General features: G+C 39.9%; 1 long non-coding RNA gene across 1 annotated transcript in view; it reads left to right on the top strand.

Moving 5' to 3' along the window:
• The window catches only part of LOC121457245, an 80311-nt gene continuing 54383 nt past the window's right edge, over nt 1-25928 (top strand). The window contains exon 1 of the long non-coding RNA XR_005975754.1: nt 1-110. This is a non-coding gene — a long non-coding RNA (uncharacterized LOC121457245). The remainder of the gene's footprint in view (nt 111-25928) is intronic.

The following is a 25928-nucleotide window of genomic DNA, read 5'->3' as shown; positions in this document are numbered from 1 at the left end:
GTAAAAGGCGTGAGGTTGCAGACTGGACAGAGAGCCTCCCGCGTTCCGATATGCCTGTGCCCTCTGGAGAAGACAAGTGAAGAAGTGTCCCGCCGGGGCATCCACTTCAGGTAGATAAAGGTCTCGGCTGCGTCCCCGGGGGGAGAACCGAAGTGCGTGTGTGCCAGCGCGTGTGCATGTGTGCGCGCGTGTGTGCGCGCGTGTACGTGTATGTGTGTGTACACGGGTTCCGGGTCTAGATTGCCAAGGCTACTCCAGCTGCATTCAGGGACTGAAACTCTCTGAGAAAGGAGAGAGCGACTGAGGGAACAAGCGAGAAGGCTGGGAAAGAGGGAGGGAGGGGAGAGGTTGAGCGGCAGAGGCAGGCGCTGGGAGATTAGAGAGCTTTTCTCCGCTCTGTCACACCAGACACCCACAGCCACAGACAGGGCTGCTGAGCTGCCTGCAAGAGTACATTGTAAATCTTCAGCGCAACAAGCCCAGCAGTCACCCCTCTTCCGACTCCTTAGCCCCACTGTGGCTCCCCAGAGGTACCGCTGGAGCCTTGGGCTATTAGCATCAAGAGCCTGCCTGAGAGACTAGGCAGTGTCAGATCACACATCAAGCTCGCCAGAGGATTTGGGGGTTTGTATGTAAATTGAAATAAATTCTCCAAAGCCTGGCTGCATATATTATAATGGTGTAGTGTGGCCAGGTGTGAAGTACTGACATAATGGCTAGCGATTATACATAAGTATAAGTAAAAGCGATTATACATAAGTAAAAGACCAAAGAAAGGATACAGAGTCCCCGTGGGATACATTTTATTTTTAGATTGGGAAAAGGATTTTTAAAAAAAATTAATGCCTACAATACAACATTCAAAAAACAAGTGTAAGGAAAACTGGGGGTGGAGGCTCCATGACTGGATTTTACTAGAACAGTGGGTAAATGTATTTCCATGATGGGTCAGTTTGTCACTTCACCTCGCCACGATTACTTTATGCAACTCCCCTGTATTATCGTGAAAATTGTTTAAACTTCATTAAGGCAGTTACGAATCCCGGTGTGTACTGACAGCAAGCATTATCGTCAAAGTTCGTAGCTTGCTGACTGGCTTCGGACTCTCGTGAGTTTGTTGGAGTTCTGCATTATAGTGGAGTAGTGTGCTATGCAAACTTCAAAATGTGTCTAAAAAGTTGTAACACCAACAATGCTCAGAAGACCGCCACCTCGAAGGTGACAGAGTTAGTCCTCTCTGATTTTTAACAAAGTATATGGCTCAGTCAATAGAAAATGAAGAAATTCCTCTTTAAACGTTTCTTTTGTCTCTTTAAACCCATTATTTTACACACACACACACACACACACACACACACACACACACATATATATATATATATATATAGAGAGAGAGAGAGAGAGAGAGAGAGAGAGAGAGAGAGATGTTATTGGCTTTGGGTACTGGAAAAAAGTTAAAATATTATTTCAAAACATATTCAGTAAAAGGAGCCCAATTATACAACAATGAACTTTAATCTGGCAGCCACAGAGAGTACAGCCTTGCTTGAGGAAGCTCTTTTCCCTCTATCCCTAGATGGAGTGCTTGCTGAATACCCCCGTATTCTAAGTGTCCACTTGCATCATCATAACTGATGGTGGAAATAGGTGCCAGGGTGGGTATTTTTAAGCATGTTGTATGTGGGCCGTCAGTAACAGACCAAGGGAAATGCCACATTCTGTTCCAGTTTCTTTTTTCTGCTGTTTCTAAGCATCTTTGTTCTTGCTTTTTTCATTTGTATCTGGCTATTGTGCAGTTTAGGAGTTGGGGCTTTAGGGGTTAGATTGTTTCCTCAGAAGTAGGAAATACAGTTTAGCAAGCCAAAAAAGCACCTGACCCTCAAAGAGGTCACCATATTCCTCTGCCCTTCGGGAATCTAATCTAGTCACTCAGGATTACCTGCCTAAGGGACAGAGATCACAAACAGTTTCTAGAATGTCCCCTGGGAGTCTAAGAACCACCGCCTCAGAAAGAGTCAACTGTCCAAGGGGTCTCCCTAATATGATGCTAGTCTTGAATACTCCAAAAAGGTTATTACTATTCATGTACCTTATCAATGTCTATGTACTTGTGAAAAATTACTGCAAGGTAACTCTCAAACACTTTGCAATTAAAAGAAATTGCTTACCAATTAGAAAAAGTTTCTTCTGACTGATTAAATTAGCAAATGGATTGTTTCTGAGATACAAGTGAAGCAAATTCAAGTTTATTAACATAAAGTGGGCACAACTTATTAGCTCATTGATTCCTGTTTAATGCAGTGTTTTTTTTATTCAATAAACTCGGTATCAAAGATCGAACAAGTAAATACTTCTTCCTCTTTTGTTAAAGCAATGGCAATTGTCTTTCTTTTGTAATTTATGAAAGTTTATGGAATCTGAGAAATAAGGATTGACAGGTTACATTCTTGGATTATTTCACTTCTACTTCACACCAAAAACAAAAAGGAAGAGGCAAAGTTTCAGGCTGTGTACCTAAGGGGAATATTGAAGGAATCAACCACTAATACTTGGTTTAAACGTTGCCCTTAGTGTTTAAGTCCCTTGATTAGAGAAAGGTTTGAATCCCACATGCTATAACCTTGTACACTCAGCTCCTGAAAGGGTGGTTAGTGCCTTCATGTCCCAACACTGTTTGGCTCAGAAGAAACATCTAAGTCCCTACTCAACCTTCCCCACTTTGTATTATCCTAGCCCACTTACTTCATCAGCTCCGTTTCTTGATGTGTTAATAACACCACAGAACGTGAGGAGGTGGCCTTGGACATCTCATGGATCTCAAATTGTCTAGAGGTTTTGAGTATCCTCCATTAAAAAAAAAAATTGAGCTGGGGAGACAAGCTCAAACAATAAAGTGCCTACTTTGCAATTATGAAGACCTGAAGTGGGCTCCCAGGACTATGTTAGCTCGGCATATAGTAGTGCCTACTTGTAATTAAAATGCTAAAACAGACAGCAGAGATGAGGGCATCCAGGGCCTCTCTTGCCTACTTGGCAAGTTTTTGGGGTAATGAGAGATACTGTCTTACAAAACAAAACAAACAAATAAAAAAGAGCATACCAACAGATGAACTCTGTCTGAAGAACAACACCGGAAGTTAACCTCTGGTCTACACACTCACATACACACACACACACACACACACACACACACACACACACGAAAACAACATAAAATTCTATCCAAAACCTTAGGGAGTAAAATGACTTTATAAAAACACCGTACTTGCTAAAATGTAGGAGACAGTACACAAACCAAATGGTTATTCAGGCAAATAAAAGGACTGGTGGGCTTAGGACAAAAGAAGTTTCTGGAGGCTTTACACAGCTGAAGACCCTTGCTGACAATGGAAGTCAGATATCTCTGCGGATCAGCTGAAGTGGTGCCTCCAGGTGGCAACAGAAAAACAGCATTTTTGAAATCCAAAATGTGATAATTTGATGAAAAGTTAAAAGTGTGCAAATCCATACAGTATCAAAGCTGGTCACAATTTTACATCACACAATTTAAAATTTTCATAACATCTGACCTCAGTCTTTTCTAGAGAGTTTCATACCAAAAAAGTCACCTTTTCTAATAGAACATTCCTCAAGATCTTGAAGATAAAAGCTAGAACTTTTCAAAAACATAGTGATATTTCACGAAGCATACAGTTTGCCAACTAAAATTAAAACCTTAATTTAACTGCCAGTGGTTTGACTTCGATATTTAAAGGGATTAGCCAGAATGAAAATGGCATTCGAGTCTGCATATGGTATTTTAACCACCTGAGAATTGCTGAAGCTTTTTAAAAAACAAAAAACAAACAAAAAAAAACCGAATACCTAAAGTACCAATATATTAGCACACATTATAAGTCCTAGGGAAGTCTTCCACTTATGCTGAAGGGAAAACAGAATAACTCTCAGCACAAAAGGAACCCTTCTCGATGGCAAATATAAGAAAAAGGATGGCTGTAATCTATGATGAAATTCCCAGTTCCAGAATTCAGTGTTATATGCAGAGACGAGAGTACGAAGAATTCAAAGAAGTTCTATTTTTCTTTGGGGGTTTCTGCTGCTAGGTTTAAACTCTTCAGTGTTCTCTCCGGGCTTTTTGGTTTATGATCTCTATAAGAAAGCTCCATAAAAACCAAAGTATGTATCATGGAAATGTTTATAGTGTATTCATGAGAGCTGCAAAGATAATATATACCCAAGTCTACAAACAGAATAGAAATTGGTTGACTTTCTAGAGATTTTTTCCGTTGAGCTACTCAATTTGTCCAGTGGATGAAGAAATAGACTAGCAAATTGACAAATGCAGTAGACACTCAGGATATAAGTTTCTCAAATGTTTGCTTTTCGGTACATATGGGAGGCAAAGTAATAATAATAATAACAATCACAGTAATATAGCTATTAATAGCTTTGTTCCTTGTTACCTGTTAAAGCGCTTTATCCTAGCTCATGTAATCATGAAAACAGACACCACAGAGACAATGTTGTTGCTTCTTCCATTTGGAAAATAAGGAAACTGAGGCTCAGACCGACTAAACATCTGAGGACAGAAGCATTAATTAGTAAATGTCAGAGTTGGAATTCAAAACCAAGCAGTGTTCCACCATTACCTGCACGATTAACATGGTGGCATTCTGTTTCGGTAAGGTAAGCCAATGTAAAGTATCCAGTTGTGTAACTGATATTTGTTAATTTGCTACATAAATTATGAGGTTACTGTTAGGCCCCATAGTAGAGACCTTAGAACAGGACCAGTCAATCTTGGTCTCTAGGCCTATGGACGCAGACTGTTTCTGCTTATGACTTATGTTATTAGAGTGCTTGCTAAATGAAATGAAATAGATAAATTATTATACAACGTTACCCTGAGCAACGTAGTCATTTTATGACTTAACGAGAGAAAGGGGTTGGGGGCGGGAAGACAAAGCGGTGGAGGTGTTGACTAGAATTTGTTTTCGCAACAAGCAAGCGGTTTATATCTTCGAAATCTTGACATTTGAATGTATCAAATATATATATAGCCTTAACCTAGATTTACAGTCCAGCTCAAAGTCGTGGGACTCAAGTGGTGTCTGACTTCTTTCAAACCCAACAGTATCTGCTTTAAAGACACGCTTCCATGGGTAATAATGCAAAGTCACATAAAGATATCAAATGGCCTGATTCATCTCTCCCACCTGTACCTTCTATGTCACACATGCAGCCCTTTAAATAATTTATTCCCTCTTCTTTAATTTAATCAGACATCTTATTTATCTGTTTAAATCCTTCCCTGATCACAGACTGACCCTCACCAGGTATTTAACTCTTTATCTGTATAGCTCTTTAAGCAAGGTGAACACCTTGTCTTTTCAAACTGAGTAGCAAGTCTTCACTGTAAAGGAGTTGATAGAGAGGACTTAGAATGTGATCATGGTTTTCTCCATATGCAATCTCCATATGTAAATATCACTGGTGTTTGAGTCATATACCTGTGTTTGAGTTTTTTAAGCTAACTTTTAACTCTTAACTACAGCGATTTCCTACATTAAATAGCATAAACTATAGTATATAGGTTTGTTGAATCAAAGTTCTGGCCAAAGGTCGTGTGTGTGTGTGTGTGTGTGTGTGTACATATATAATAGTGATGAAAATTAACATCGCTTAATTTTCAAACCTCCCAGAACTTCTTCGAAATTAGGGGGAGAGATGTATCATGACATATATGATTGTTATCCTGTGCATCTTTTTAGCATGAAGTGAAGACAGCACACTTTCCTGGCCCAATATTTTCCCATGAATTCAAAGATACAAGCTAGAAAACACCCAGTCTTGCCCATCCCACAGATGGCAATCCCACTACATGGATTCTCGATTCTTTAACTTTACCATTACATACGAAGACTATGCCAGTGTAAAGCCTTCTTTTCTCTCTCTCTGTGTGCAGGTTGTTCCCAGAGCACCTTGTCTAAACCCCCACAGAGGCTCAGGGATGCTCTCACGGTGCCCTGAAGTGAAAGGAAGGATGTATCTGTACCTATAGATCCTAAGTCTAGAACTTACTCTTGAACTTCAAACAACTGCACTTTGACTAGAATACCTTTTTTCTTGGTCTTTAAAAAGAAGTTATTTGGGGCAAAGAGTGTGGCTTTTTAAGTAAAGGTGCTTGCCATGAAAGCATGGTAATCTGAATGTGATCCCTGGGACTCTTATAGAGGTGGAAGTTGAGGCTGACTCTGTAAAAGTTGTCCTCTGACCTTTGTGAACATGTCATGGCATATATACACCATGCACACACACACAACACACACACACACACACACACACACACACACAATATATATACATAAATTAAAAACACCTTAAAAGCCCAAATACAGCATTCTACTAGAAATTCTTTAAGGTTAACATGTTGAATTTTTTAAAACTTAATACCAAGAACATTAAATGTTCTATACAATGTTCTATACAAGATTGGGAAGGGGGGAGGGAGGGAGGGAGGGAGAGAGAGAGAGAGAGAGAGAGAGAGAGAAGAAAGCTGGAGAACTAGACATGGTTTAGGATCAAACAACACTTGTGGAAACTTGGAATCTCTGCCTGGGGTGGGAGTGAATAGAATAAAAATTTCCAAAGAATAACTATATACAAAGCACCAACCAAATTAGTGTTTGACAGGAGTTCTCAACCTTAAAATACAGTTCCTCACATTGTGGTGAGTCCAGCCATAAATTTATTTTCAATGCAACTTTATAACTGTAATTTCCCTAGTGTTATGAATCATAATGTAAATATTTTTGGAGAGAGAGATTTGCCAAGGGAATTGCCACCCACAGCTTGAGAACTGCTGCTTTTGAAAATGACAAGCTCTGACCTTAGACCACGCAGCCCTTATGGGATGTCTCCATCAAATCCTTTTTTTCTCAGGGCTTAGGGAACTCCTCCGAAGCGGAGGCAAAAGACTGTAAGAGCCAGAAGGTTCAAAGGACACCTTGTGAGAGACAACCAGCTGAGGATAGACACTTAGAGTTACTACCATACTAAAATGTGGGTGATTGTTTTATCGAATAGGATTAATTCTCTTAACAGAATAGAATGGATTTAGTAACTTGCCTGGGATCTTCATTTTTGTCACTTTTTTCTTTACTGCCACCTTGTGGGTTAGATAGTAACATATTTACTATAGAGGTGTGAGTTTGGGGTTGGCTTCTCTTTCTCTCTCTCTCTCTCTCTCTCCTCTTTGATGCTTTAAAGCTGGTGTTAGAAAATAGCATAGTAAATGATGTGAAACAACTTCTTTCTCTTTTTTTTTCTAAAAGAAACAGCTATTTCACCAAAAGATATTTTCCATAATTTTGCAACTGTCCATTCAGGACACCAGAATAATTTCTCAGAGATTGAAAATATTGGAATCTACACAAAAATCGATGTTCATTTACAGGATAATCACCAAACTTATCTAGGATAGCATAAGTGGCAAGATCTAACTTGTGGGCTTTTTTTCCCCTGTAAGAAAAAGAATGTTTTTCTTAACTCAGTATCATCGTTTCTACAACGGTGTCCTATGGGGATTGATTCTAGGTGATTTGAAATGCTGCTTAATCCTGTTTTTTAAAACCTCCCATATCTGACTCAGGCAATATGCACTTACTTCTGGCATCAGACTGGATGAATTTTCATTGAGTTACCCTACTCAATTTCTTTTAAAATTATGCTGCAGCTATAAAGGGAATAAGGAAAAAAAGGCATTATATAGTACATTGCAATGTCTTTTTTTTTTTAATTGAGAAACACGGGGAATGTGTTATGTTCACTAACATCCCTTATGTATTAGAGATAGCATAATAATCTTTTATCTAGCCAGACAAACAGGAATGGTTCCACCTGAACACACTGCTTTTATTGCTAACAACGTGTGTGTGTATTTGTGTGTGTGTGTGTGTGTGTGTGTGTGTGTGCAGTGTGGTAGAGAAACACATTTTGAAAGTCCTTTTATGAAGTCATTTCAAAACAAGGGAACCTAGTATGTAATCTAGTCACCTTGACCCTTTGAATAGGTGAAGCACGATTAATAAAAATTCAGAAACAGATATTGGGGTTCAACCTGAAAACCAGATAAGCAAAGCAGCCAGTCACTGGCTCTTATCTCGACCTCAGTACAAAAATGGCGATTTTGACTCCAGGAAACCTCAGTATGAGATGAGACTGAGAGCTGTCTCCTCCCATTTTATAATCCTCTCTAGCTCTGGGATTAAGAGAGTGCACTGCTACTGCCTGGTTTCTTTGGCAAGATAGTGTGGCTACTGGAATTATAGATGTGTGTCATTGTGGCTACTGGGATTAAATGTGTGCGTCACTACTGCCTGGTCTGTAAGGCTGGCCAGGATGGCTATTTTACTTCTCTGATTTTCAGGTAAGCTTTATTTATCAAAATACAAGTGAAATTCCACTACAAGTAGGAAATATTGTATTTAAACTCATGCCTTTTCTAAGAGTTGAAGGTTGTAAAGTGTTCTTCAAAAAGTAATTTTCCCTTGATCTGACTATAAGGCCTCAGATTTGATCTATAACTGTCATAAAATATGCCAGAGACACATAAGTAACAACAAAAACTAAGAATTAGTATAAACTTACTAAAATCCAATTATCAAATTAGAGTAGTCAAATTCTACCAGTAATTATTGAAAAACCCTCAGATTTTAACTCGCTGTTTATTTTTACCATAGAGAACTTTCAAATTCCGTCTTTGTAAGTGATGTCGTGTTATTTACAACTCAGGAAAGGTATGTTTCAATTTTTAATCTTTAAGTCTTTTGATAGTCGAATCTATCCCTGCCACTCAAATTTGTTTCCAGTGGATTTGGTTCAAAAACAACTCAAAAGATGCCTTAGAATGTGGCTAATCTGTCTTCCACCTAACATTTGAACACCTAATCTTTGAATGACTTCCACTGTGTTTTACTTGGAGTTTCATCTGAACAAATACACCAGCGAAGGGATGCTCGGGGCCATACAGATATGCTGCCCATTTTCCTCTCATGCTTCAATTTCAGCCTGACTAATAAAAATATGTCTGCCTTCAGCATAAACTGAAGGAACTCCCATATAGTCACCTCTAGAACATTCCTTGGTCCTAAGCACAGTTGTTGGAGGAACAACAGGCACAGTGAACACAAATAAGACACCTCCATCTACCATGCTGCCTTATTCCAATAACAAATTCATCCCCTTTATACTTTTATAACATTCTTATTATACATGAAGCCTTTAAAATAAATTGCAGGAGGCAAAGCTGTATTACATCTTACTCCATTACAGATCCCAGATTAAGCAGATCCAAATTAATTGGCTTATGTTAGACGCCAACAGCCATTTCCTTTAATGTCAAAGGCTCATATGATCCCCCTTTCAGTCCTTCTTAAAACGAGACTGCATCAAATATTTTTCTTGACATTTCTTGAGGATTCCATTTTTGGTTTTGAAGGGTCATTTACTCCTTTAATCTTCCAATGTAGGGAAGTAATGAATATCGATCCATATTTAGAAGTACTAACATTCAGCTAGGTAAACTTAGATGGCTATTCATGATCTATTTTGTCTTCTAGACACAAAATCAAACCTATTTAAACAAATGATGTGTTTTAAGTCAGTGTGTGTCCACTGAATGCTGAAGACAACCCCTTTTTATGATAATTGTGTCATGTTTGGGTGTTGGGAGCTGTGGACCCCCAGAACCTGAATTTCTTGTAAACAATTTGTTATGCTTGCAGCTTCTCTGAGCAAAACAACTTGTTTTCCTGTGTTTGCAGCTGCTCTGAGCACAAGAATCTCAGAAGTTCTTGACGGCAGGGGAATGGTTTCTGGTGGGTTTGGCTGGGGCATGAGTATCAGTTAAGGGTCCCTATATAAGCTGCCCTGGAACACAATAAAGGGGGTATTCTTGTTTCAAGGATGACCCATGCCTCTGTCTGTCTGTCTCTATGTATATTTGTGTGTTCCAATCTCCAGCCCCTTTTCCAGCTCACAAAAGGTCCCAGTATGCTACAGGCTTAGTACCATAGTATGCATAGTACAGGCGCTACAGGACCATAGTACACATAGTAGTGTGGACGCAACAAGTGGAGGCTTCAGTGAGATCAGTAATCAGGGATTCACCCAGGGAACACCCTCGGGTATGATGAGGGTGGATTGAAGATGGGTATCTGTCTCTGTGTGTTTTTTTATCCCCAGATTCTTGCCTGATAGTAGTTCACGGTGATGCAGGCACCATAGCAGGAGGACCACTGAGATGGAAAACTAAAGGCCCTCTGAGGGACACGCTCTGGAAAACTGGCCAGCAGAAAAGTAATAAGAGGAAAGCAATAAAGAGGAGGTGGGAGGGTGAATTGAGGACCTCGAAAAGATAGAATGTGTTCAGATATGTACTGTTGCGTTTTCTTTTTTTTTTTTTTTTTTTTTTGACTAGAGAGACATTTATGCACCAAGACCCCCTGAAATGTCACTGTGAATACCCCCAAAGAAACTTTGGCAGTAAACAGCAGGAAGTAATATCAAGAATGACCACCAAATTCCCAAAATTGTTTACTAGAAGTTGTGAGGCTGATGGGGACGCCACTGCCAGTGCCAGGAGCATTGGCAACCATGGCAGCAAGTGCTGTAGCCAAGGCAAACCGGAGCTGCTCAGACCCCGCTGGGCTGCCCTGCCCACCTGTGTGCAGCATATGGAAAAGGCGGTGGCCTGGGCAAGGAGAAGGCAGTGATGGTTTCTGGCTGTGACCCCAGAGTTTGTGGTGTGAGCAGCAGGCTTACCTGAGGAACCCACGCAGTAGCTGCAGAAGGTCTCTGAGCCTACCTACCGCCCTGGCTGGTTGTGGTGGCACATGCTGGTAGGATTTGCTGAAGGAGTCAGAGGCAGGAGGATCTGGAGTTCTAGGAAGACTGCTGAGTCATCCCAGCGGGGACTTCCGGATCAGCATTGGTGGCCGCTATTGTTGCTGCTGTGGCCTCCTTCACAGCAGCCAGCCGGAATTGTGATCAGCCAGACGGCTGCTGTGACTATCTTGTAGCTGGCAGGGACTAGCATTTAATATCATTCATGTGGAATGTAGAATAAGTATGTTCACTAGGGAATTTTCCAACTTATTGCTATCATATTTGTGCTACTCCCATGCACGCCCAGAACCTTGGTCTAATTATATAGAAAAGAGGGAGCGGTTGGGGGCTGTGGACCCCCAGACCCTGAATTTCCTGTAAACAACTTTTTATGCTTGCAGCTGCTCTGAGCAAAACAACTTGTTTTCCTGTTTGCAGCTGATCTTAGTTCCTGATGGCAGGGAAGTGGTTTCTGGTGGGTTTGGCTTCAGTTAAGGATCCCTATATAAGCTGCCCTGGAACACAGTAAAGGTATTCTTGTTTCAAGGATGACCCGTGTCTCTGTCTGTCTGTCTGTGTGTGTGTATGTTTCAATCTCCAGCCCCATGCTTATCTAGAGAACAGTCTCGCTGTCAGTTAAGGATCCCTATATAAGCTGCCCTGGAACACAGTAAAGGGGGTATTCTTGTTTCAAGGATGACCCGTGTCTCTGTCTGTCTGTCTCTGTATGTGTATGTTTCAATCTCCAGCCCCATGCTTATCTCGAGAACAGTCTGTAGTGTAGGCAGTACGCTACAGGCGTAGTGCCATAGTATGCATAATACGGGCACTACAGAACCGTAGAACACGTGGTAGCACAGATGTTACATTTGGGGATGTATGTGTCTTACTGTCTGGATCTATCTATTGACGATGCAGACATAAGTAGATGACAGTGGGAGGCATGTGTACTTCCTATGTTTGACATAAGTGCTTTACCAGTCCCTGTCTACTCTGCACTATAATAAAATGCACACGTAGCTCTTTGTGCTCCTCTCGTTTTCAGTGCTTGCCAGCATGGTCCAATGATGCTGCTGATATGATAATCACCCAAATAGATAGCTCTAATACTGCAATTATAGGATCGTTTCTTTATTTTGGTGAGATTTACCTATAGTAGTTCCCTGTTTAATGTTCAATGTTCTGTAGCCATTCTCTTTTAAATGTTCCGTGCAGGAGCTATGCCTTCCAGGGTGTACAAATAATCAAGTCTTAGCAATATTATAAAACCTAATCCACCTTATGAATTGAAGAGAAGGAGCCCTCAGATCTGATTGCCTAAGGCTCAAACGCTAATGCTGCCGATATACCTTGTATGTATCAGCTAGTTGAATGAAATTACATTAAAACTAGAGAATGAATTGTGGTCTGGACCTCAGTCACACTCCATCAGTCTCGGCCTGCTTTGCCTGCCTGTAAGGGAGCTTCAGCATTGCTGATCCTCACCTCCTCTCTATTTCCAGACTTTCAAAGAGGACCAGGCCTGGGTGCCCAGTGGTGAACTGACTTCAGTCCATTTTTTTTTTTTCCAGAACTGTCATCTCCATCATTTCTTTCTCAGGAGTCCAAGTTAAAGAGGCACACAATACCAAGGCTAAGAGAAATGAAAATTTACAAAAAAAAAAAAAAATAGTCCCAACAATAGCACCAGGAAAACGCACATTGACATTTTCAAGACACAAGTAATCAGCAGTGAAAAAGAATATTACTCTGCATTCATCTCATGGTTCTTACCAAGGAATTACTTGTGAAGGGAACATATAGATCATCTGAAGGGCTTCCTGTTCTCCTAGCACTCATTGGCCAAAAACTGTACAGAACCAAAAGTATGTCAATCGCTATGAAGGTCCATGAAATGGGACCCTTACTAATCACGGGCTCACCAATAAAAACTAAGGTATCTAAATATAAAGAGAAGACAGCTCTCTCCCCAAAGGCAATATACTACAAAATGTAAGTATTACAGGTTTCATTGCTTATCTCTTTCCCATTATAAACAATTACCAGAACTTTTTTACTTGTTTTTTTATATTTTTATTACTTCTTTAAAAATGTCATACTGCATGCTCTGACCACATCCAACTTGCTCCCTCACACTTAGGGAAAACTGATATGTTCCTTCCAGGGGCTAACAGTTGCCAATAGCTTCTGAGCCGGGGGGGAGGGGGAGGTTCGCTACTTGAGAACAATTAATCATTTCTTTCAAATTCTCAAAGCAAAGTATCTTCCCGATAGCCAGGTAATCTGCTGAGAAGGTTGTTATGAATTGAGTGTCTGACTGTGTGAAGTTCAGATGATTGTCTATGATTCTAAACAATTGTCATTTGCCTCACAATCTTCTACAATTAATGAGACCTAAACAGAAGTGCTAATGAATAACACTTCACTGTTTGCCATGCCCTTAGAGTGCATCAATATCTAGAAAAATCTAAATAGTAGGCACTTAGATTTTTCTCAAAAAATTAGTGTCCACTTCCTTGTTAGTTAACAATCAAATGAGGGGCAAAAATGATGAAAAATATCCTAAGTAAATTCAATTCTTATATAAATATTTCTTAAATTGTGCCTTTCAAATATGTAATATATTATTGGGAAGGGAGTCTTAAAATAACATGCTTCTCAATTCTATAAACTGATATAAACCTAATAGTATGTAATTTAGCACTGGCTATAGGGAGACTTTTGAGTCAGTCTGGGCTGTCACTGTTGGTATGGCTCTTATGTTTACAATAAAAGCCACTTAAGAACAGGAACATGTGGATTCATTTATATGTCTGCAGAAGATGCAAGTCCTGACTATACACATAGGTCCTCATGGACAGATTCAACCTCAATGGCTCAAACGATACAAAGCAAAATGCATCTGTCTGTACTGAATATATGTAGGCTTCCTCATGTCATTATTTCCTATGAAATACAGTGTTGGCAACTATTTACATAGGGACTTATCACAATACGAATCATAAGCAAACTGCAGATGATTTCAAATATGTGAAGGATATTCATAGATTCTATGCAAATACTACATTTTATATAAACATTATATTTTGATCCTTTTATGTGGAGCATCGAGTCAACATTTCTGTAGACTGTTTATACTGTGGGTCCTAGAATTGAAAACAGTCCCCCACAGATACACAGGGATGTCTGCATCAAGTCTTTTCTGAGGATATGTTGAATGAATGCTCTATTCAATAGCTTTGTTGGCTTTCCTGTAGCAGGTTTTCTTTTGGGCCACCAACCAGCTCCCAAATCATGACGCAGAGACTTACTATTAATTATGAATGTTCAACCTTATCTTATGCTTCTCCCACTAGCTCTTATATAACTTAACCTGTTTCTTCTCATCTACCTTTTGCATCAGGGCTTTTTCCTTTCTTTCTTTTAATCTATATGTCTGGATGGCTGGCAGTTGCCTAGCTAGCTGGTCTAAGACATCTTCCTCTATTTCTTCCTCATTCTCTATTCTCTCCTCTCCTCTTTCTTGACCCTAGATTCCTCCTCAAGTGTAGATTCCTCCTCCTACATACTTTCTCTGCCTGCAAGTCCTGCCTATGCCTCTATGCCTCGCTATTAGCCATTCAGCTTTTTCTTAGACCAGTCAGATGCCTTAGGCAGATGAGATGAAACAAATGTAACACATCTTGACATAGTTGAAGTAATATTCTGCAACAAACAAATGCAACACATCTCTACATTGTTGAGGTAATATTCCACAACTCTTTCCCTTCTCTGATCTAAGACCCTATCTTCCTCTCAGCCCAGCATGTTTGGGTCTATATTCCTTGTAAGCATGTTCGTTGCCTTGGCTCTCCTGCAAATTGTTAGTAAAACATTTATTTTTACTTGTCCAGAACCAGGCTTTACCGCTCTGGGTCCTGGCCTAAAAACTTTGCACCACAGTGTTAACTGAAAGCATCTTTGCCCCTGTAAAAGATACAGATTTTTTTTTTAAATTACCTCATTTGTCCTTGAATACACTGGTTAAGTTTTAGAATCAGGGTCTGATCCTTTCAATTTCAATTCTGGAAACCAAAATAACGTGTTCTTCTGGAAGGATAATTTGACTAGATGTTGAATCAATTTAGACATTCCTTAGAGCCATATTTCATAGAAAGGTTGGATTCTGACGTGCGCGTGTAAAAGCAGCAGAACATATGGTCAAATCCGCCCTAAAATATACCCAAGCGTGCTCACAGAATGCAGTAAGTCACAGCTTTGTGTATTCCTTTCCACACAGCGATGTGTATATGCCGACACAGGTATAAAGTGGGTACAGCAAAGACAATATTTTCAGTATTCTAAGCTGAAGTTGAATAAATAAAATCCTCATGCATTATGACTTGGCTGTTTTAATAACACTGCCTCGAATTTCTATGTCTCTGTGAAGCCTACGTAGACAGTCAGCATTCGTGGTGCAGTTTTAAAATGATGGCAATTCCTGCCTTATTCTCTATAATAGTCCATGGAGACAGGGCTGATGGAGGGAAAGCTCCCAATCAAGTTAGAAGCTGAGAAAGTTGGCAGTTGGGGGGGGCGGGGGCAACCCAGTATTTTGTGCTGGAAAAAGTTGAAATATGGGAAGGGATGGGTTCATATGAACTGTATGGAATTGGAAGACTAAGTATAGAACTATTGCTAGATCTATGATAAATAGAAAGAAGACAGACATATGATGGATAGCTGATAAAAGATAATAGATGATTGGTTGATAGACATTAATAATATATGAAATAAATGATAATGGTGAAGATAGATTATAGATAGATAGATAGATAGATAGATAGATAGATAGATAGATAGATGCCATTAGTAGATAGGTGACAGATAGGCCCCCACTTACTATGATCAAACATCAGATTTTTTTTCAATTTTATAATGCTACAAAAGCAGGATCTATTTAGTAGAAACTGTTTTTCTAGTTCTGATCTTTTCTCAGACTAGCACTATGTGTTACAAGACTCTCTTGTGATACTCAACATCAGCAATGAGCTGAAGCTCCCAGTCAACCACACACTCATAAGACAACTGACACCCTATCAGAGGGTCATACTAAGGAGGTTTGGTAGTTTAAGTTTAGGAAATGCATTTTTAACTTATTTTCCACTTACAGTGAATTTATCAAGAAATACCCCTACTGTAAATTGAGTAGCACATTTGTATGTTTGTTTCTTTGTATGCATACACAAATATATAACATGCAAATAAATCTGAATGTCTATCGGTAAGCATGTATGTACAAGTATACGTAGATTGGGACAACCAGCAACGATGATACATAAGCAGCAATGATCCAATTTACTGTCCAAGTCTTGTTCTCTACTTAAGTATATCTCTCCACCAGAAGAAACCATAGCCCTACAAAGATTTCAAAAGGTGAGCAGGAAAAGGACAAAATGAGCTTTAAATGTATTCATCTGACAAGAGAATAAGAATGTTGTCAAAAGATAATGAGAACCTGAAAGAGGGCACAGGAAAGTATCTTGAAAAGCCTCCAACTAATCAACCCTGAAGCAGTGTGAGCATCACTGTTGACAAGTGAGGGGTCAGGGAAATGGCTCATCCAGGCAACACTTGTTGCGCAGGTGTGAAGACTTGAGTTCAATCCCCAGAACCCATAGCAAATGCCACATATGCTGGCACCTGCTTGTAATCTCAGCGTGGGGAAGAAGCAGACATGGGGATCCCTGTGGGTTGCTGGCCAGCGCGTCTAACCTAATTTGTGAAGCCTAGGACTGTCCTGTCTCAAAAAAACAACCACAAAAAAAAACTGGTGGGTGGTTCTGAAAATAGACAATACCTAAAGTGGTCTTCTGACCTCCACATATATGCACACACCTGTTAACCTGCACCAGTACATCCAAATGTACATGCACACCTGCACATATGCACAAAATGGAAAAGAAATAATGAGAATAATGGTTGATAAACCACCTAATAAATAGGAACTACTATGAACTACTGGTGATAAATAAGTAGATAAATAGACAGCAGAAAATGTACATTCTTAAATAATGACAATAAATTCAGGTAAGACATCAAGGATTCTAAAATCACTCGCTTAGTGGAAGACAGAGATTAGCACTTTATACTCTCAAGTTATCCTACAAATATTTTCATTAATTATGAAGCAAAAGAAAATTTAAAGTTATAAAGGAGACACCTAATGGATACCATCTGAATCAAAAGATCACTGATACCACTTCTAGTGAGTGAAGAGCAATCAGTATTATAGACCACCTGATGGAGAAGAGAATTCCACATCAGTTCTCCATTAGCCAGATTAAAATTTAAAGCTTGATTACAATTAGGAGAAAGAATCAGGTAACAGAAATTTAGTAAACTTCAGTGAAATGAGTGACCTTCCAGATCATAAAGGTTATGAAGCTAAGTAAAATGTGATGATCTCTACCAGGATAAAGGAGGATAGGAAACCTTGGCAATGTGTGGTTCTGAATCAGCATTTTTCCCCTTACAAAATTAATTATAGGATGAATAAGAAGCATATGTACTCAGCTGACTTTTCCAGACTGCACAGTATTTAAGAAGAAAGATCACCCTTTGAGGTGGATCGGAACAGGGCCATGGGATACAAGCCAATGGTTCTTTACTTTAGAACCAAGCCCTGCTGTGGTTCCCACTGCACTTCTGCAAGGTTGTAGTAAGTTCTGCATCACTAAGAATGTCACTGAGGACAGTCGTGGGCCTTTTCGCCATGCGGAATGTCACTAGAACAACAGGCGAAACTTGAATCATGAATCTGGGAGAAGGGCACTCGGCAGCTCACCATCCCACTCAGACAATTCTTCTCTATGTTTGAAATTATGTGAAAATGAAACTTGGAAAAAAATATCAATTTCATGCTCGTTATTACTTTTTTAAGCTGCCGATGTCCAAGGTTAATCAAGCAGGAAAAGGAACATTCACTGAAATTAATAATAGTGGCATCAACAGTGGAAGATAAAATGAACTAATTAAATGATGTCAATCATTCATGGGGTGGAGTAGTCCTGGGAGGAGTGGGGAGGAAAGAGTGTGATCAAAACACCTGGTACAAAATTCTCAGAGAACCAATAAAAATGCATGATGGTGGCAGGGGTGGAGAATAGTTGTGGTCTCCTGATACTCTATACCCAGAGAGTAGCCATTAGCTCTTCGCCTCTCATGAGACCCATGTGCCCATTTTACACAGACTATAAACAATGAATGAGATTTTATACAGCAAACACATTCATTTTTGATTTACATTTCTTTTCTTTCTCTCTTCTTTTCCATGGCTCATTTTTGGAAATGCCATCTGCCCTAACGTGAGAACTTATTCAGAACATAAACTATCTCCCAATGTTCTGCTTAGCCCCATGACAGGTAATTAAAGCAATGTCCGATGAGACAGAGACAGGGAGAATAATTACCTGCTTACGGTCCTTTATCATCCATCCAGCAGTCTCTCCTCTCTCTTCCTCTTGATCATGCCTGTCTTCCGTTCTCTGGACTAGAAATGTAAACCCTGCTCTTGAAACAAAGGTCTAAGGGACCTCCTCTCCTAATCTCAAGATGGAAAACCCTACTTCACGCATGAAAAGTAAGGGAAGCAGGAGGTAAGATTCTCACTTTAAAAATGTTTCTATTTGGTTTCTAGCCATAAATAAAGGACATTGAGCCTATAATTCATGTTCCTAGAGAAGCTAAATAAGGTGAATCCAAAGACAAACACATAGGCATCCTCAGGAATATTAACCTTCATCAGGCGATGAAAGGAGACAGAGACAGAGACCCACACGGGAGCACCGGACAGAAATCTCAAGGTCCAAATCAGGAGCAGAAGGAGAGGGAGCACGAGCAAGGAACTCAGGACCACGAGGGGTGCACCCACACACTAAGACAATGGGGATGTTCTATTGGGATCTCACCAAGGTCAGCTGGCCTAGGTCTGAAAAAGCATGGGATAAATCTGGACTAGCTGAACATAGCGGACAATGAGGAATACTGAGAATTCAAGAACAATTGCAGTGGGTTTTTTATCCTACTGCACGTACTGGCTTTGTGGGAGCCTAGGCAGTTTGAATGCTCACCTTACGAGACCTGGATAGAGGTAGGCAGTCCTTGGGCTTCCCACAGGTCAGGGAACCCTGATTGCTCTTCGAGCAGATGGGGGGGGGGACTTGATCGGGGGAGGGGGAGGGAAATGGGAAGCGGTTGTGGGGATGAGGCAGAAATCCTTAATAAATAAATAAATTTAATAAAAAAAATGTTTCTATTTTCTAAACTGTCTTCCTCTACGTGAAGTCGGGACGATGAACAGTCTGCCACTCTAAACAGCACTTGTCAGGGATGTGAGACATTGTTCAAGAAATAGAAGCTTCAAAAAGATCTAAATTCAGATTACCATTGCTCCAGTTAAAATAGCCACCTTTGCTGAGGAATGGCAAGTGAAATGGAAAAACATCAAACGATTATCTAAAATCCTCAGAAATAATCCCGATAGAAATGGCTGAGAAATATTGGCCCTGCCTTGTACCTGAAAATGCAGTTTCCCCCTTTTGCTTGAATGTGGCTCTTTAAAACTTGGTAAATATACAAAATAGTCTTTGCTTACCGCCTTCATCTCACTCCAATGAAGATGACGAACACGACAAGGACAACAACGGCAGCAGCAAAGATACGGTAGGGGGACAAAGCAACTAGTCAGTGCTGTATGTGGTTTCAAGAGAACCCCCATTGGTTGACGTTTCCTTCTAGACTACCATGTTCAGGAGTTGCTGCAGCCTAAACCGCACACCACAGTTATTGACCATTTCACGTGGCACCGTATTAAATGCCAGTGATATGAGCGATGAGATCAGTTCATGCAGTGAAGCTGCTCCCCGTAATTCATGCCTCTGTGTTGACAAGAGCTCCAAAATGCTCTGCCCCTGAATCTGCTCCATACCTTTCAACAGACCCCAGTTTCCCCAAAAAGGAGCTGCGATGTGTTTCCCAAATCATATGATCTCTTTCCAACAGATATACAAACGCAAGCATTTGCGTACACAGTGTCCTGCCTGATATGTGCCCTGCAGTGGTCACTTCAAACTTTTATCACTCATTAAGCAACAGCTGGTGCAAGGTATTGCCACTGGCATCGTGAACAAAACATTAAAGCACCTGACCTATGGAACTTATTGGTCAAATAGAACCAATAACAGATTTAAATAAAGAAAAGAAATCAGAACCAGGGAGTCCTGAGCGAAGGATCAGGGGTTACCATATTAAACATAATAACTGGATGATGGTAAGGAGTCACATTTGAACAAAGAACTGCATGAATGGTGTGTGTAGATACCTTAAAAGGAGAGCACAGAGCAACAGCCCTGATCTAGACGTGTGCATGATGTCTGAGAAACAGAAATAGATCTGTGTGGCTAGGGTAAGCCGGGGAGGGAGACAATGAAGTAGAGTAGAAAAATGATAGGTAGCTAAATGTGGGGGATAGTTTTGTAGCCTCTTGATAGGCTTTTCTAAAACTTTTTTTTAAATTACTTATTTGGCATGGTAGAAAGCCATTGGAACATTTTAGGCCAAGGAACATTGTAATATGTTGAGTTTCAGGTCTTCTGATGATTTTGATGAGGATGTATTAAAAGATAAAATCTAGAAAGAAAATGGTGGATGGGAGGGACCGTTCGATGGCTCAGTGGGTCAAAGAGCCTGTTGCCAAAGCTGATACTAAAGTTCACTTCTCAGGGAGTCACACAGTGGAGGGTGAGACTCAGCTCTTGCAAGCTGTCTTCTGGTCCACCCCTGTCACAGCATCCATTGTCCCCATCCCAATGTCAATTCCATCCTTGTAGCTACTCAGTGCTAACATCCTGGTATCAATCCTGAGACTTTTCCAACATAGCCACGTTTAATCCTTCAGCAAAACAAGATCACTTCTTATCACCTCCTTGGCTACCATGTTATTTCAAAAATCTCCTATATGGATTATTTAAATCATCTCAAAATTCTTCTTTCACCTTTTAAATGGCATTTATTCAGTGTCTGGAATGCTGTTTTCTAAAAGTACGTGCATCTTCAAGAATAACTGACTTTGAGTTAAATAATTTGGGATGTCACAAAGACATTTAAAATGCAAGAGACATGCAGGTTTTCTTTTACTGTATTTTTTTTTATTATCCTACGAACAGAAAACTTTTGGTTCACGAGAGATGTCTCAACACTTAAGAGTACTGGTTGCTCTGTCAGAACACCTGGATTTGATTCCCAGCACCCACATGCAGCTCAAAACCATCCTTATCTCCACTATCAGGGGATGTGACATTTGATGCCCTCTTCTGGCCTCCATGAATATCAGGCATGCCTGTGGTGCACAGATATACATGTAAAAAGAATACTTAAAATAAAAATAACTCTTTGAACATTTTAGATCAAAATAATCAACACAATTTTGTTTGATCTATCAACTTATCAATGAAATATTGAACACTTTTCTGTGGTATGTACCGGAAATGCAACAGTGCTTTAGGAGCAGCTGCGTGCAGAGGGCCAGCTTTGATCCTTTCCCTTCTAGGGAATGTAACATCTTAGGAAGGGGAGAGAATTCCTAGCATAGCCTGGGCGTCATTCCAGTCTCTTAGGGCCTTCAAAGGACCACCCAGGGAGCTACATTGCACTTGGGTTTCTAACCCAGCACAAACTGCCTTCCCAGGCCCTACAGCTGTGGCAGAAGTGAGACCTGTGACTGAGATTTCATTAGCCCGAGTCTTGACCTTTGGTAGCCCAGCTACAATGAATCCTAGGCTTCTTTTGTTCTTTGCTGCCTATCGGTAAATAATAAACTCAATTTCTGTAACACGTGAGCATAATTTGTGCCACAGCACTCAAGTCCTGGTGATGCTTCAGCCTAGAATAGGTGTAAGGCGATAGGAACTGGATCTAAAGAGTGGGTTTTGGATGCCCGGTGGTAGTAGCACATGCCTTTAATCCCAGCACTTGGGATATAGAGGCAGGTGGATCTTTGTGAGTTCAAGGCCAGCCTGGTCTACAAGAGCAGGTGCCAAGACAGGCAAGTGGGTCTTGGTCTGAAGACAAACAACCTGTCCATGAGCACTCGTGTTAGTGGGTAATGTGAATACTCTTGCACTTTCTCAGTGAACTAAGAAGCAAGGTCATCTACTGAGTAAAAGCTGGGGGAAATGTTTGAAGATTTGAGGAAAAGGGGGAAAGATAAGCTATTATGGCCTAATTAGATCAATAGATAGAAAATAAAAATATTGGACCATAGGATCATTAAGCCTAGGTGTGTGTCCTTTCAATATTAGGAGCTCAGAATTAGCTTTACTCTGGCACCACCGTCTCCCAGGTGAGTGTAGGCCTGGAGTAACCGGAGATAGATTTAATGGGATTGAAGTAATTGTGAGAGTAGAAGAATATGGCAAAGGAGATACAGGATTCGGGGAAGGTATCAATTATTTAATTGAACCAAAGTAAAAAAAAAAATGATAGATAAGCAAATAAGGATGTGAAAGAGTGGAGTAGAAAAAAATGAGTGTGAAAAATAGTCTCCCCAGGGAGGAGCACACCAAGTGGTTGTGCAATACCGAATGGTCAGCCCTGAAAACATACACCCAAGAACTTATGGACTGATCAGGTTGTAGATATGTGTTCAGGGATATACATATGTGTGCATGTATTCGTTTACATATATGCATGTAACAACAATTTAAAAAGAGATCATGAACTTTAAAAAGAGCAAAGAGGTATATGTGAGAGCTCGGAAGGAGCAAAGGGGGAAGAAAAGTAATTAAAGCATAACCTTCAAAAAAAGTAATTTTAAAAAACAAAACAGTGAAAATAAAGAGTAACGAACTGATTATATGTCCTAGTAAAGGTGATGAAGTATCAGTGCCTACTGTTAGTTTGAAAATGAGATCAGGACACACAAAGTACAGTGAGACCTAAAAAAGTAGAGGCTTTTGTATCTCCATAAACAATCTTTGTTCTGTCACCTAAGTGTACATGTAATCTCTTCTGTGTTAGTCTTTATAATTAAGAATTCATATTTGATACTACCGACTCCCACTCCTTTGAACTTTATTTTCTCAAAATCCTCTATGACCGACACTGGGCTTTCCACTAGAACCCGGTCTATTTGCATGGCAGACTTTCTCATACTAGGCCCCCAGATTCCAGACAAAGGAAGGAAGACTCTCAGGCTAAAGAAAATGGACATATCAATTAACATATACAAAACATTTAATAAAGTTTAATACCCATGCATAATTAAGCCTCTCAGCAAGTCAGAAATATGCAAGAACTATCTCAGTTTTATAAATGGTACTCGTAAAACTCCAAATTATATTAATCATTTATAGCAAGTCTGCCACTCTGGCAGGAGTTGCTGATTGCTGGAGAGAAGATGCATTTGTGGGAAAAGCTGTTATATGGGAAAACGTGTTTTCCACTTTATTTTTCTGTGAGCCTAAAACTGCTCTACCACAAAGGCCATTGTGTAAAAGACCACAGTTACCATTCTTTTTCCCTGTTTTTGTTTTTTTTTATTTATTCTTTGGTAATTGTGTACATTTATACAGTGTATGCTTTTAAATTAATCATTTAAGAAATATGCATATTACTATAGAATATAATGTTCTAGCTTTTGATATTACATAATTTAGAAGAAAAGATGTATAACAGGTACTTACTATTTTGGTTTTGAGATTATACTAATGAGAAATCTCAGAATCTCAGATAATAAGTGATATGGTTCTCTGTGCCTACTCCAACATTGTACTCAAATTTCTAACCACTGAAATAAGGGAAGAAAAAGTAATAAATATGTTGATACATATATTGCTCCAGAGGAAAAGATAAAAACTGCCCCCTTTTTTAAGTGATATAACTCTAATTAGAGAATCTCAGATTCTGAATATATAGAACCTAAAAAGTGATTTTAGTAAGGTCACAAAATACAAGATAAGCACAAAAAATCAATCTCATAGAAGGTAGACAGATGATAGATAGATAGGTAGATAGATAGATAGATAGATAGATAGATAGATAGATATTTTGACCTGTCCCAGGGTCACCTTGAAGTTCAGCTCCTCTTGACTCTACCTCCTTAGTGCTGTTAACTACAGGTATAAGATACCATGCTCAGTTTTTTGCATACTGGGGATTGGATCCAGTGCTTTCGAAATACTATGGCATTTCTATATATTAACACTGAACTCAAAGAAATCAAAATTAAAACACATTTACAATCCATCCAAGGAAAGCAAGGTGCTTGGGTATGTGTTTACAAAGCTTATTTATACACCGCCTGAATGCTGAGAATTGCAAATTCTGCTGAAAGAGGTCAATGGTGACCAAAATATAAGCAGAAGTAGCACGTTTATAGGTTTGAAAACTCCACAGAGCTAAGATTTCAATTCTCCACAAATTAATTTACTGGCTTAAAGCAATTCCTATCAAAGCTGAAGCATGATTTTTTTTAAAGCATTGGCAAGCTTAGTCCCAAAGATACATCAAAAGCACAAATAGAACAATTAAGAAAATCCAAACAGAAATACAAAGTAAGAGAGATTGCTATGGTGATATTAATTCCTCCTCATTTTTTGTCCTAACATAAATCACTTTATAATATTAATATTGTATTAATTCTTGGAGAATTTCATACAACACAGTTTGATCATATTAACTCGCCGATTCCTCCTAGAGCCAATGCACCCTATCTACCTTCATCGCACTATCCAACTCCAACTTGGAGTTTTCTCCTTTTTATTTTTAAACACAAGTCCTGTTTATGCTGCTCTTGGGAGCAAGGCCTGCACTCAAGTGTGATTCACCTACCAGGATCACACCACTAAAGAAAACAGCAGCTTTGCCAATAGCTTTCTCTCAGCTGCTAATGCCAATAGCTCTTTAGTTAGTTATGAAATTTATTACCACCCCACACCCAACTTCATCCTGAGATTTTTGTCTGGTTGGAGCTTACACCTGTGAATGCTGTCATAATCACTGCAAGTTGATACATGTATCCACTCTACGCTGTCCAGAAAACACTATGTCCTTGCAGTTATCCACCACCTCTGGCTCGGACAATCTTTCTAACCCCTCTCCCACATATCCTTGAGCCTGACACAGAACTGTGATGTGTACATCCCACTTAGGGATGAGCACTTTACAATCTTTCTGGCAGTTTGGACCAGTAGAGGGTCTCTGTATTAATTGCTGTTTACCGCAAAGAAGCTAATCTGAGAGCAGCAGAGAGATAATCTTATTTATGAGTGAAGAAATAAGTCATTGGAAGTCATGTTAGTGTGGTGTCCACTTAGCAGCATGGTAGTGTTAGGCTTTGTGTCCCTCTTAACAGTCTGTATGGGTTCTGGTTCACGGAGTTGGCTTTAGACCCAATCAGAAAGTACTTGGTTATTCTTGTAATGTTTATGGCAACATTGTACCACTGGGCATGTCTTGTCAGGCCAGTCCTTACTGTAGTTCATGGGGTTCACAGCTGGGTGAGACTTTCGATTCCTTTTTCTTCCTAGTAATGTATGGCACCTCCCAGCACTGTGGAAGCTAGTCAGTAGAAATGAGCTTCCAGGTGAGTACCAACTTTAGTTTTTTCATGTTCTTTTTTTTCTCTTTTTATTTTTTAATTTTTTTATTCACTTTACATACCAATCACAGTTCCTCCTCCTTCCCTCCTTCCCTCCCTCCCTCCCACTCCCTCCCACTTCTCCTCCACCCAGCCCTTCAGCCACTCTTCGGAAAGGATAAGGTCTCCCATGGGGAGTCAACAAAACCTGGCACATTAAGTTGAGGCAAACTCCACCTCCACCCCAAATCAAGGTTGAGCAAGGTGTCCACCATATAGAATTGGCTCCATAATGCCTGCTCATATACCAGGGATAGATCCTGGTCCCACTACCAGGGTCTCCTGGAACAGACCAAGCTATACAAATGTCACCCACCTACAGAGGTCCTAGTTAGGTCTCATGTAGGTGCCCCAGCTTTCTGTC

Source organism: Microtus oregoni, unplaced genomic scaffold (genome assembly GCF_018167655.1).
Source record: "Microtus oregoni isolate MIOR12 unplaced genomic scaffold, Mior012 000001F_ref0000356, whole genome shotgun sequence".
Lineage (NCBI taxonomy): Eukaryota > Metazoa > Chordata > Mammalia > Rodentia > Cricetidae > Microtus > Microtus oregoni.
This window is presented reverse-complemented; position numbering and strand designations above follow the sequence as displayed.